Source organism: Ascaphus truei, chromosome 1, assembly GCF_040206685.1.
Source record: "Ascaphus truei isolate aAscTru1 chromosome 1, aAscTru1.hap1, whole genome shotgun sequence".
Taxonomy (NCBI): Eukaryota; Metazoa; Chordata; class Amphibia; order Anura; family Ascaphidae; genus Ascaphus; species Ascaphus truei.
In genome coordinates this window covers 8,102,840-8,118,280 of record NC_134483.1, presented here as the reverse complement: position 1 = coordinate 8,118,280, position 15,441 = coordinate 8,102,840, and positions in this window count along the sequence as shown.

Below are 15,441 nucleotides of genomic sequence, written 5' to 3'. Positions count from 1 at the left end.
CGGTCACCATCAACTTCTCCCTGTGTGGGCTGCCGAGAATGCTTTTGTGAATGATATTGTTTTCTTACATAGCACGGACATTGTATGTTTATCTATACATACATATTTTGCTGCACAATGAATACCTCCCCCGAAGAGCTTACAATTTAAATTTCGTGTCCAAAGTACAGGGAGATGAGAACTGGGATTAGAACTTGGTTTCCCAACTCCAGAGGTGGTCCTCTGTCCTGGAACCTCTCAGTTTATTTTCTCAGTTCTGAGGCAGGCATCACTCCTCAGTGTTATGTTGTTACAAATGTAACTATTTGTTGGCTTCTCAGCCAGTTGCCTTGGCAATGCCCCTCCCCCCCCAGTAAATTATGGTATATGGTATTTACTCCATAAACGACATTGCTTCATCTTTTATAAGGTAAGGAGCGATGCGTGTGGAGGCAGCGGCAGGATGGTCAATCCGTCTCTAGTGATTCCGCGCCACTGATCTCGGTTTAGGGCGGCTTTTTGGGCTTCGGCTACTGTGAAGTGGAGCGGTTTGTGATCTTGCGTCACCTGGTTCGACCATGTTTTCTTTGGCGCATCTCGGTCCACTTTCCAGCCTATGGGTGGTGTGGTGTTGAGGCGCTGGTATGGTAGTCTGGTGATGTCCATACGGCAGACGTGGCCAAACCACCTAAGTCTGTCGCTTAATGTACTGGTCCATTGTGGATCGAATTATGGATTAGCGGATACAGCCCAAGAGGCACAAAAAACTTTGAACGACATGCAAGCCAATGCAAAGAAGCTCGGAAGATCCATGAATACGGAAAAGACGAAATACATATTTACCGGTACCAAACAGATTCAACTTCAAGTGGACGGCAAAACAATCGAGCGAGTGGACTCATTCAAATACCTAGGGTCTATTATTGATAGACGAACGACATCAAAAGCCGCATCGGTAGCGCCACTGCAGCGTTCGCCTCCTTAAAGAAATGCTTGTGGAACCAACTGGACGTGGCAAAAGTAACCAAAAAATTAGCATTTAACGCCTCATTACGCACCATTTTACTGTATGGTTCAGAAACATGGACACTACTTAAAAGCGATATGAACCTGTCTTGAACGATTCCAACTAAGATGCCTACGTAACATACTCCATATTACGCTACGAGACCAACGGAAAAATTAAGATGTACTGTACGGTTAGCCTGTCAAAACCAAGCCACAAATCGACCCAGTAAGTTGTTCAGTCCCTTCCTCCCCCTGCTAGTTGGCATAGTCCTAGCATTATTTCCTGTTTGTCCAGGCAAGCATGCTCTCTTTCAGCCAGCAGCATCTTGGAGCAGTCACCTTACTTATCGCCTCTGGTAAAAGCTATTGTCATTTACCTATCCAGATACTAAGCTACCCTTATTACCTAGCATTATCACACATGCCATCCTAGTTCCCTTTCATTTCCATCCCAGTGTTTTCCCTCAGTACCTTTTCACCTTTTTATTTGTATTGTTGTAGCCCAATAAACACTTCAGCAAATAAGAAGCTTCCCCTTGCGTGATATATGGGATTGAGTTAAGCTGCCTGACTCTACTCACTTGCATTGTGAGCTTGGGACAGAACACTAACCGAGTAGTCCTTTAGCCTGAACACAAAGTTCAGTTCCCTTGAAAGAAATAGTTAACAAAACCTCTAATTTGATAAATACATATTAACTACAGATAAACAGAGCACTTCATAAGAAAACAAAAACGTAACTAAAATAATGAAACCATTTTACCAGTATAATATTTTATTGGCCAATAATATAAAAACAAATTAATAAAATATATTAAAATATTGCAACATTTTAAAATCAGAAATGGTCAATTCAGCGTACTGCCCCTACTGTAGCGCCGACGAGTATTCTAAAACAAATCTGGGGCAATCACCAACAAGACCCAGGTACATGCTGGGTACATGCTGCAACATTTCTGCAGAGACTAATAGCCCATCGGATTAACAGCAGGGGTCCCTGGCAGTCCCATTCAAACTGAATGGGACTGCCACGTACCCCTGCTGTGTTAATCCGATGGGCCATTAGTCTCTGCAGAAATGTCACTGAAATGTTTGCAGCATGTACCCAGCATGTACCCAGCATGTACCCAGCATGTACCTGGAACTTGTTTGTGATCGCCCCAGATTTTCCAAGGCAAGTTTAAGGCAAGTTTTAGAATACTCGTCGGCGCACCTGTAGCTACAGTATATACCGTTAAAATAGCTTCAAAAGCTAGAAATAGTATTTCTGCACACACGACTCTCCAAATAGATTTATAGCATGCATGTCCGCCAAACTCTCCCCATCGTAGGACTGAGCGTTCCATTTCCCTAGCGTAGCGGGCAAAAAGGCGCACCAGAGGTAAGTAAATGAAATTATATTGATAAACACACAAAGCATCCATCACTTACAGCTAGGTAAGCAACAGCAAGCTCCGACCGGCAAAACGAAAGGTCTCCCCTGATCAAGGACATCACTCAGTGTAGGACCACCCATGCTGCAGTCCCTGGACACCTTGTGGCAGCACCGGGTAACCTGTGTGACTTCAACACGTGAGTGCTTCATCAGGGCATCCCTGGGTACACCTCGTACAAATATTTGGTATAAAAATATATGGGGGGGTGTAGGAGTGGGGTGTATATTTTGTTATATTAACAAGTCTAGTAAAACAAATTAGTATCATTTAGTATTTTTAAAGTATGTTTCATAAGACAGCCATCTGAATATATGTACTTTACATAATAAAATGTAGGTTACAGTATTCATAAGTTAACAAAAATAGCCTACAGTACGTTTCCTTCCCCAAATTAAATAATCACCAGTCCACAGATAAGTGCCTAGAGTAGCAGGACGCTGCAGATTAGGAGCAGTACATGAAAATGTATCCTAATGGCCTGGCTGACATCTAAAATAGTCAGATAATCTGGTTCTATTTTGAGCTTCAATTTGCATATCACCGGGAAAGCCCTCTCATCTGTGTGTACTAATAGAATGGAGAAGTGAGACACAGTGCAATCTCTCTGCATGTGCCAGCTGCTCCAGTGCACATCATACTAAGGAGAAGCTTTCCCCCTCCGCTCACTGCTATGGGTTTTTAACTCTCAAACTGGTCAGTTGGTGAAATCCAGTTAACCGTGGATAAGGATAAGGATGAACCATCTCCAAGTGCACAAGTTCAAGCACAGAAGGTTGCATAGCATCATATTAAGTCCATGTGTAAAGCATGTAACCAGGTACACAAAAGCAGTTTAGGACATTTGGCTGCGGCCTTTTCGCTGTGACCAAATAGCCACCGGAAGCCACCACCGCTAAAGTAAACTTCTTGCCTTAAAACCCCCTAACCTAACCACTAAACCCCTTAAATTAACCCTGTCACGGTAGACCAGGTCTTTTATCACCATTTATATTTAAGGGATCAGTCACAGGGCAAAACAAGGCAGTGAAATATAATGAGGTTTATTTTGGATAAGACTTTGGAAACACACAAGAGTGCAAGATACAAAAACATACACACTTACGGGGGTCCAAGGAATTAGATCTACCTTTCCTAGGTGCAGGGACCCACTTCAAATGGGTTTCCCCTGTCCGCTTCTCTGCTTCAGGATATCAGAGTGCTGAACACACAGCAGCCCCTCTGACATGCATCTCCAGCTGGTCACAGTCCAACTCCACACTCCTTTCCAGAGTGTCTCTCCCTCTGAGGGTAACTTATGCTCTGATCAGCATCCCCCTTTATTTAGCCTTATGTGGCTATCCTTTACATGGGAGGGGGCTGCTGGCCAATCAGAGCATGGATTAAGTTGATGCCACAAAAGCCAGAGGAGGGCGTGCTAAGGCACTCAAGACCCCCCACTGGCTAGGAGCCTCAGAGTCTGGACAGTACAATGCCCTTACTTCCAGATCTTATCAGCAGCCTTTCACCTCCCTCCAGGCGTCCTGACACCTAGCTGTCCCAACTCTGTTTTTAATCCTATTATTTCTATGGAGAGCTTCAAATAAGTGAATTGCTTAGACTTTCTCCATAGAAATGACTAAGTGGAATATCTAATTTACTTTCTTGCATGTTAATTCCATCACCACACAATACCAGGTATCTTATCTGGGAGGAATTGCCATCACAGGCATAAATACAGACATAAGGTAATTATGTAAAAGACAGGACTTAGAATTACACACAGCTAGCCCAAATCCCATCATAAGACAATGCCGGCTTTCTAAACTGGGGGAAGGATTGTTACAAGGAATAAAATAATACAGGCTTTGAAATACATTCTTGCAAACTTGGGTTACATTTACACATTCCCTGTTTTCCCCCAGATATTAAAGGCATTTGGCTGGATGAAATATTACTAGGACAGCCAAGTGACACTTTTTTTTTTTAAAGGGGTAAATAGCTGGGATTTCTCTTTTAGGTCCCCCAGCTACCACGACCATCACACACCCCTTGTGCTAAAACCCTTAAATTAACCCTGTACCGCAACCAGTAATAATACTTGTATTAAAAGCGGCCGGCGGCAGAGATTCCAGCGGTGAATGGGCTGTGGCGGAGGGGCCTTCTGCAGCGATTGACATTTGTCATGGCGAAACGACCACGCCCAAATGTCCCATTCCGCCCCAAAGCATTGAGAGAAATCTTTGCTTGGGTAGACACTATAAAAGCAATATATTTTTTACTCTGATATCTTCTCTTTTTCCCAGTCCCTTTGAATGCGGCTTACATTCGACTCCTGCAGACCTTTTGTCTGAGATCCTCTCTAAATACTCTGCCTTTATTCCAATAATATTCACTGACCCACCGCCTCAGCAAATGTTGGTTACGACTCATGACTCCTCGCTACTAGTCATGGAATAAAAGACTCGAAAGTTTAAAAAGGGCACGGATGTGTGTGCCCCACTTCTATAAAAGGTGTTTCTATGCATAAGCTTTCCGGGCTGAATATTCCTTCAGCAGCCTCTAAAGCTTTTGTATACAGACACATTTTTATGTCCAATATAGGTATCACAATCTACAAAGTATCTTTTTATCTGGATCACTCATGCTCTTAGAACTCTTCAATTTACAGCAGAATATTAATCACACCTCTTATTCCCATTAATAAAAAAACCCTTCCTTTATTAATATAATTATAATTTATTTATAAAGCCCCACAGTGATATAAATTACATAAAACAGAATGACAAACTAAATTAGGATAAATGCTACAGATACATAAAGAAGAGGGCCGGGGGTAACCGGTCTGCATAATAAAGGCTAAGCCCGACTGGTTACCCCTGAGAACCATGGGTCCCTGGCAGCCAAGTAGCACCATAACAAAAAGGATGGCACTCCAACACTCCCAATAAGTGCTCAGTGCAAACAAACGTGATAAAATATTTAACGAATAAACCTTATAATATTAGTGTATAATCCAATATCACACTCCACCAATAAGTGTAAAAAGTGAAAAAGTGAAAAAATAAAGGGCAAACCAACTTGGAGGGGAGGGAGACCTGGAATTGACGAGACGTGAAACCGTTTGGATTTTCATGCTCAAGACTTAAGCTTCAGGGGGACTTAACGCCGACATAGATTTGGGAGCTTTTTTATGACGATCATATTACTATTTTAGTTAGTGTTATCTCGTATCAGCTTGGTTTTTTCCTATTCTTCATAAGTTTTTCATTAAGTATTTTTAATATGCATTTGTGATTCTGTGTATTAATATACTTTTTCTTCTCGCTCTTGTTTTTTGCTTCCATTTATGAGGAAAACATCAATTGTCAAATTATTAGTATAGGAAGTTAGGTATATGGCTATGTTGTTTGGGAGCAACACCCATTGGCAGATATTTTATCCATTTTTATATATGTATTTTTAATTTAAGATGTAGGATATACACACAGGAATATATTGGTATTGTTTATGTATTCCTTATATATGAGATATTGGTGTGTGTATATTATATATATTACGATGGTGATTTTTATTTTATTTTTATTAGCTTTGCATATTTATGGCATTTTTATTATATATTACGTTATATATATTGTGTAATAACGTGTATTTGTATAGATATTGTAGACAGGTGTGCTTTTATTAGATAACCTATAGAGATAGAGCTGCGGGTATTTAAACCTCGCATTAGGTAGTAACCAGCCACTCATGAGGAAGCCGTGAACTCTGAACGGCGAAACACGTAGAGCGTGGCTTTGAGGCTGAGATATGTGCGGGAACTAGAGGCATCCCGAGGTGTTCCCCACGTATACGGCGGTGACCGGAAGTGCCGTGAGGACCTAAACGGATGCAGAAGAGACTGACGGCGTGGGTGGCAAAACCATGGAGCGGGGAGATCGCGACTCACCTGATTACCATTGTTTAATTCCATCCTGTCATTTTTTCATCTAGTCTCTGTAAGCCTCCATTTGTGAGTTTTTATGTTGTATAAATAGTGTTTGTGACCTGCACTATGGTTTGTTTTCTCTCTGTCAGAGACTGCTGAGTTTTACTACCTGCACCATCCAGGAATAGAACTACTTCTGGCTGGATTACTGCTCTTTATTTCTGCTCAATTGTGAGTACACATTTTGGAGCCTCCCTTTTCATGTATTATTTCACTGTGTGTAGCATATTGCACTATGTAATTTATTCTTTATGGCTTACATCATCGCTCCCCAGGGATTTGGAAAGTAGCACCATAAGCCAGGGGCCATGTATTGTATATTGTACAAGGTAAATATATATTGTACAATGTAAAAGTCAAAGCATGCCCTGCTTTTCCACTTAACCTATTCCCCTTGTCGCAGAAACATAAGAATTCAGGAGTGTAAGTTTTAGGTAGGATATTTGGGTAGAAACACAGTAATTTTGTTTGAAGTAGTTCGGGTGACAAAGTTACCAGTAGCCCCCTAATTCTCCCTGGTGTACAGGCAGGATTTGCGGGTATGTTACGGGAGACCAGGCATTTAAACCTTAATACCGGGATCCTGCAATGAGCAAAACAAGATAAGTGAAATAAATTGGAAATGTATTCGCATAAACAGGCAAACACACAATGGAACACAAACTACATAAGAAGAACACACTTACTTGGGACCTAGGGAAAAAAATAGACTTTCGTAGCTTAATATGACATGAAACAAGTCTTTAGTTGACCAGGACTTAACCGAGATGTCCTGGTACTTAAATAGGCAAGCAATTCCAGACGCCACCGTACTGTAGACTTCCGAGGACTTGTAAAATCCTGACCGGGAGGTACGACCGATTCCCTGGAACTAAAATCAGCATAAAATTCCAGCCACGACCGCTATGGTCCTTTTCGAGAACTTGGCCCCGGAAAGTGGGACTTAGAAAATATTTCAAGTCAAATTTCTGAAGCCGGTGCCTTTGCCATTTCTTTCAGAGCATCTTTTGGACATTTTAAATTTGCCGCTGCTGTTCTGGCGCTTAGAATCTCCCGTCCGGATTGGCTGAGGGTTTCTTATAGTATTTCTTAGTTCATTCATGAAATACCTCAGCCAATCATAGAGTGAGAACTTTATTAACAGCCAGAGCGATGCCATCCAGTGCACGGGAATCCTCTGAATCAGCCATGGGCATGCACGCAAGATTGCCACCTCAGCCACTTGGTATTCAGAGGTTACCCGCTGGGCTAGGTGCCGCCACATCTGGGAAGACAAATGGACGTGGATACTTCACCTAGCCACCCTGCCCAGATGGTCTTCACACCTCTGGTATCCTCTGTGGCTTTAAAGTCCAGAGTCTGAGTAGACACGCTGGCACCAAAGTTAGTAGCCCAGTGACTTACTCAAAACTTTGGATATGAAAGTCACAGCTCATTACTGTGCACAAGCATATATGTTTTAAAACACAGTTTAATAAACTATACACTAAGTCTCGCTGGTATGGGGGATAGAATAAGAAGCTGCACTTTATTTCTTACCAGCCATATTCCCCACACACTATAAACTGGACTTGGAATTTTAAACCTCCTCACAACCTTATGTAGGGTTGGAGCACCCCAGAACATCTATATAGGTTCTGGGTGACCTGGGCATTAACTGGGTATCCCCCTTAAGTTCAGGCATACCACACATCCCTATGCCCCATTTAACTTTCTGGTCTGTGCTGAAGCAGGAAATCCTAGCGGTGAGTCGCACAAGCATTTTCAAGGGAGGTTCTGCCAAAGCAATGTGTATACATGTATCAGGGAATCCGACCTGATTCCCGGCTACATTTTTGGAATATCCAGCAACGCTGGACCCCGACTAGCTAGACACATTCTGACAGCACTTTCTCCGTAAAATCGCTCTTGAAACTCATAGCCCAACAATCTCTGCTTGCTGGCACTCCTGGAAAGGTAAAAAAACAGAAAATTCTTTGTCGCATAATTTCATACAATGCATGTACAATCCCAAACCCTAATACATGGATCAGGGGTAACCAAACGGGCTTAATATTTTTTTGTGAGCCTGGTTACCCCCTCACCATCACAGGGCATGCGGGGTGAGTTACACCGGGGCTATTCAGTGTCTCCCAAACTCCTGGTTTTCGAGCCCACATATCCCAGACAAATTTTCCTCACGGGTATAAGGTTCCCCAAAGTCTATACTTTAGTAAAGTATGTTTTATACTGTATGTATACGTATCTATGCAGTCAGCCCGGTCATCTACATAGGTGCCAGGATGTCTACATTGAAATATGGACTCTAAGGAGAAAGTATGTCCAGAGGTGAGAAAACTGTTTGGTGGGCAAGGAACGGTGATTTGCCAGTCCTGGAGAACCAAGGGCACCATGTGGGGACACCTTTTGAGTCTGCCAGACCTGGTGGAGCCTGCCCAGTGGGTGGCAGTTAGCCGAGGGAAGATAGAGCTCATAGGCACAGTTCCCATTGGCTAATTCATATTTCCCGCCCACTCTGAGCCGGATTGGCACACCTCCTCTGACTTCAGCCAAGAGACGAGCCCCTGTTTCTATTGGCTGGTGGGAAGAAATTCCCACACACTGATTGGTCGCTCCTACTTAATGTTAGAGATAGAACAGCGGATTGTATGTATGTAATGAGTTGGCAGAGTCAGAGAACCAGACGATCTTGTGGCTTGAGTCGATAAAGCGCGGGCGGACTTTAAGGTCGCGCCGTTACGAATGGCAGAGCAACCGGCTTAGTTTCTGAAGCTAAGAAAGCCTGCCCAGCAGAGACCAAGTCAGACGTGAGGTCCAAGTTCTCATTTTAGAATGTAGCCGGCGCGGCTAGGGTTTCTAGCTGAAAAGAGGACCAGGAAGCCGGGAGGGATTTCCCGGTCAGGGTAACCCTTCCGAAGCAGGCGCCCTGCATCTATTTGAGCCTAGTTTTGACCTCCCTCCCCCCCCCCCAATCCCAGTGTGTATTCTGTATATTCATTGTGCGTACGCAGGTTTACCAAAATAAACCTCATTTTATTCCACTCCCTGGTTTTGCCTAGTGAATGATCCCGGTTAAAAGGTGTTTAAAATCCTGGTCTCCCGTGACACCCAGGCCACGAGAGCTTGCAATCTTGAGCTTTAACAATTTGCTTCTCAGTGACGGTCATTTTTTGAGAAGAACCCTATTCACACGTTGTGCACGTGACAGTTACATTGTTACAGTTACATTGTTACGTTACATAGTTGAGGGTAAAAAAAAAAGACTTACTGTACATGCATCAAGTTAAACCTATGCTAAATTTAGACAGACTAACAATATACTGTAAGTACAAATATAGGATAAAGAGGAAGGCAAACAAAAAATCCCCAGTAAAATATTATCTAAATGATCTCATAAGAGATAAAATTAATTCCTTCCAGACGATATGGGCAATGTGGCCAGCATATTAAAGGTTAAACCCAGCCATTGCCTCCGTCAAAATGGAGGCCCCAGTTTGGGTTTAAGTTCCCACCTTGAGGCAAAAATGGCTGACCAGTATATATTCCCATGTGTTTGTGAACATTGATTTCCCCCTGTATTATGTAATGCTGATTTCTATTATCAGCCAGGCTGTACACAAAGAAACATTAGACATCCAAATGTGGGTGGTTTAAGTGCTCAAGACATTGTTGGAGTTGGGAGGGGTTTGTACTCAGGTCTTCAGAACGTTGGCTCGAAGAGCCGAGCCTTTATTCATCCCAGACTGAGGCTCCTATCTCTGCGGGAGATATAAAGGTCGGCCCTGGGTACAGTTGCTGATATTAACCCGGTAGGAACGATTCCGATTGGATGGTTAAAATTTTCTACTTCACTTAATCCTACCACTGAGATGTCCTAGCACGGTTACCGCCCAGGGCCCGGATTGGTCAATCCCCAATGAGCCCTCACTCGGATTGGCCAGCGCGTAGCATACACGCACTCATTGGTCAGTACCTCCATCTTCCATGCTTTGCTATTAAGACGGGGAACATATATTAAGTACTGCCGATTTCAGTACGACAGACTATTCTGGTTTATTAGACGGTGTATCTCTGAGGTTTTTGCTGGGGACACCCAAAATGAGGCTCGGTCGAGTAGACGAGCCGGAAGTTTGAACTTGCTATTCTCTGAATAGCATCCTAGAGGTATTGAGATAGCAGAGACCAGCAGAGAGTGGAGACGGACCTGGGTAAGCTATTTGAAGCAGCGCCCAGCACCTAAAAAAAAAGGAAATGTGATGCAAAAAAGCGCTAATGGGAATATATACAGTAAACCCTGCTAAGGGGAGCCCTAATAGGTAGGAAGGCAGCCTGGTGGAAAACTGATGGTACAATCAGATAAGACAGTATAAACAAAAAGATACCGGCGCCTACTGAGTCCAAAATAGATGGAAGTCCAGTTGAAATAGTCCCAATCCCAAGATGATCTACAGTCACTAAATCCTTAGGTGCTCCGTTAGGACTACATGCAGGGGAAGTGGAACATGGAATGAAAGGAGAGAGAAATTTAGTGCAACACAGCTATACAGATTACACAGACATACAAATGCAAACTGGCTGCCACATGGGGACAAGACAAACAGACACAACTAGACAAACAACATTAAAGCAAAGCTAATGATAAAAGTTAATTTATTAATAACTAAAAAATAATAAGATAGGACAAGATGTTGATGTGCCGCTCCGGTGGATTAAAATCTAGATAACACTCACAGGACAGCAGATGTAAAATCGCATTACACCAATGTGAGCTGGTAACCACGTGTAGGGGGTTCGCAGGGTATTCAGGATCCCGTGCACTCCTTCCGTTTCTCCTTGCTGGCAATAACCGGAAGTGACGTCTCCGTCGTGCCGAAACCAGAAATGGTGTCGCCGGATGTGACGTCACGAACTGGCAATCTCCAGTGAAGCCTCAGGAAAACGGCAATCCGCACCTACTTGCCCCTCTCTCGCTCAACCAAGGCACTCAGCGATTGAGACTGAGGAAGTGTGTTTAGACACATGAAACGCGTAGGGCTATTTTATTTCTATTTTGGACATATTTGCTGAATAGTACTACAAGCAGTACAATCGCTGAGTGCCTTGGTTGAGCGAGAGAGGGGCAAGGAGGTGCGGATTGCCGTTTTCCTGAGGCTTCACTGGAGATTGCCAGTTCGTGACGTCACATCCGGCGACACCATTTCCGGTTTCGGCACGACGGAGACGTCACTTCCGGTTATTGCCAGCAAGGAGAAACGGAAGGAGTGCACGGCATCCTGAATACCCTGCGAACCCCCTACACGTGGTTACCAGCTCACATTGGTGTAATGCGATTTTACATCTGCCGTCCTGTGAGTGTTATCTAGATTTTAACCCACCGGAGCGGCACATCAACATCTTGTCCTATCTTATTATTTTTTAGTTATTAATAAATTAACTTTTATCATTAGCTTTGCTTTAATGTTGTTTGTCTAGTTGTGTCTGTTTGTCTTGTCCCCATGTGGCAGCCAGTTTGCATTTGTATGTCTGTGTAATCTGTATAGCTGTGTTGCACTAAATTTCTCTCTTCTTTCATTCCATGTTCCACTTCCCCTGCATGAAGTCCTAACGGAGCACCTAAGGATTTAGTGACTGTAGATCATCTTGGGATTGGGACTATTTCAACTGGACTTCCATCTATTTTGGACTCAGTAGGCGCCGGTATCTCTTTTTGTTTATAGCGCCCAGCACTTAGTAAGATACGATTCCCCCCAGAAGCCCGGTGTTGGGGAGTTTGCTCCTCTGACCTGGTCTAGTGTTGTGCTTGTTGGCTCTGGGACCAAATGAACTTATTTTATTTAACTGCTTCATCCTGGTCTCCCGTGACAGTGCACATACCAACAAAACAATGTATTCTAATCTACAACATACAGTACGCTGTATTGCATCAATGAATATATGAGCCATATTAAGGGCTCACATTCTCTTTCAGTGGGAACAACTTTTTGGGGCTATCCATCTCCCTTTATTCCCCCCCCCCATCATACTGTACTTAGAGACTCATATTCTTGGTGCCTGGCAAGAACATTCATGGAAAAAATAAATAAATAATACATTTCCTACCATCGATATTCAGCAGCATTCATGTCAATGAATGCAGTGTATTAATATCGGGGACTTTGAAGTGAACCCGTTTAGATCCAGTGTGAGGTCCTTGTGACCCAAGGCAAGTCCCTTGACAGAAAAGGGGAAAAATGATAAGTGCAGTGAAAGGACGTGTGTATTAAACAAATTTGCATAAGAAATAAAACATTGTGGCAGCAAAAACAATTATTTCAGATGGCTTACACAGCAATTTCCATGCCATGGGAAAACATAACAAATGACCTCATGCACTGACAATACAAATTATAATAAGTGTTCTTATTCTCCGAGGAACACAAATGAAACAAACTCACGTCATTACAGACTCTAGAGTAGAAGGACTTCAAAACAAAGAACATTTGACAACTAATAAATTGCAGGACTGACCAGGTCATCCACAGCAGAATGAAGCACAACGAGCAACAAACAAAAATGAAAGCAGCATTAAAAGGCGGCTCTGCGCTGGCAGTTACACGGGCGGAGCGCTGAAACATTTCACCCGCCGTTTCACTAGTCCTTATATACCTTAATCTCCTCTCCCATAATACCCAAGCATTTCCATTAATAACGGATACAGCAGCTTTCTGCTTTCATTTCTTACACACCGTAGTACTCCTTCGTATTAACAATTCGTGTACAGTAGACACATACAGTGTAGAGGCAATCACAGAGCACATGGTCAGCACCAAAACAAGATAAAATCATTGGCGGAACCCTTTTGCTGTTTGGGGCGCAAGCAAAGCAATGCTTACCAATCCATTGCTGCACCTTGTTGTAGCAAAATGGTTAATGATCTGTGTCTTCTGGCAGAAACACACACACACACACACACACACACACACACACACACACACACACACACACACACACACACACACACACACACACACACACAGTTCCTTGCAGGGAAACAAAGTTCTATACTACAATAGTCTCCCTATTAACAAGATAATTCTATACTCTACTCTCCATCCATTCCTGCTGATGTTACAATAAATCCCACTGCTGGGTGTGAACATGATTTTCTTACTTAATATAAACACACGTACGTACTGTATGTGGACACTATAAAAAGAGATACAAAATGTTTAGTACTGTAGCTTACGTTTTATTATGCAAGGATGCATGAGAACTCAAATCCAAAGCTTGGCACATGCAACTGCTTGCATAAAATAGGAGACCCGTGTAATTAAACAGTAGGAATTATCTTTCTGATATTGAACAATCTGGTACTCTGGTCATTAGATATCTCAGTTGAATCACATTGTCACAGTCGTGTCATTCACAATTCCAAATATATCCTTACATTACATGTTATGACTTCGAGATCAGAACAAAATTTCGGAGGCGCATGTGCAGTGACACCTGGTATGGCGGCTTAGGGTAGAGGCTCCAGGATACCAACAGACCAATTGCCCCTCAATGGGGCTGGCCCCACTCGCTACCCTGGTGTGCAATTTGCCGCCGCCATGCACGACCAGATTTTCTGAATACTAGGAAATTGTATCCAGAACTGGCGACGGAGCGCTGCACGCCTCCCCAGTGGTTCAGCCAATGAGGGCGAACCAGCCAGGTGACGTCATGACCGAACCCCCGTCACCCCCCCTGGAGTGGGTTGTAGAGGTAAAAAGGTGCAAAGATGAGACAACTTTGGGTAGAGCGTAAGAGACGAGTAGGTCAAGAGTTGAAATATATAGGGATGCAGAGCACTGTAGAGCTCCCTCAAAAAATTGTAGTCCATACAGAAATGAAAAGGAAGCAGCAGAGTAAAGGAGATCGGAAGCAGATACTTGCCTAGAAGAGCAGGAGATAATTGAGGCAGCAGCAGCAGCATTTTGAATAGATTGTAATGGAGAGCGATGAGGCAGAGTCCAGATAAAATAATGTTGCAGTAATCCATATGGGAGAGGACGAGGGCATGCATCAGTGTTTCAGTGGTAGTGGAATGGGCATATCTTAGCAATGTTGAAAAAGGAAGAAGCGTCAAGATTTAGTTACAGCGTTTGTGTGGGCAGCTAGAAAGGGCGCCATCGATGGAACCTCTAAGCAGAGTGTTACTGACTAATGGAGAAGGGAACAATGGGACATGGCTTGTGAATATACATGAGAACTTCTGTCTTACAAAGATTGGGTATGGTGGGCCCTCACCGACTAAGAATTCAAAATTTTAGAAAGGTGCTAATACAAGTAGGATGATGACCCATGTACCCATCCGGAACTAATCAAAGACGAGGGGGGCTGCAGCACTCAAGGGAAAAAATGGCAGAAACTGCTTCCAATTTGAAGAAAACAGGTCTTTATAAAATAATCAACTGTGTACAGCATGTACTGTAGTGCCCACAGTTATTCTAACACAAACCAGTGGCAATCGCCAAAAAGACCCAGGTACACGCTGGATACATGCCTTAAACTTGCCTTAAACTAGACCCAGCATTTCTGCATTGATTTATGGCCCATCAGATTAACAGCATGGGTCCCAGTCAGTCCCATTCAAACTGAATGGGACTGCCAGGGACCCTTGCTGTGTTAATCCTATGGGTCATTATTCAACGCAGAAATGCCTTAAACTTGCCTTAAAATAGCCAGGTTAAACCCAGCACATACCCAGAATGTAACCGGGCTAGTTTAAGGCAAGCTTTAGGTCAGTAAAAGTAAAAGTTATTTTCTTCCCGCGGTTCGGGGGGCAGCAAGTCTGGCTCCAGTTGTATGTAATATGTATATGGAGGAAATTCAAAGGACAGTATAACATTGGTAGTGTCACATTGGATGTGCATTGGGGCTCCTTTGTTTACGGTTCTATATTTGAAGTCACTTTCCCATTAACATTCCAGTTGGTACTATTAAGTCTATAAATATACAATACTGTGGATTTGGGAAGGTTTTGCACTCGCCAAGGTTATGTATTTCTAAAAGTGTATACCTACAACAAAAAAC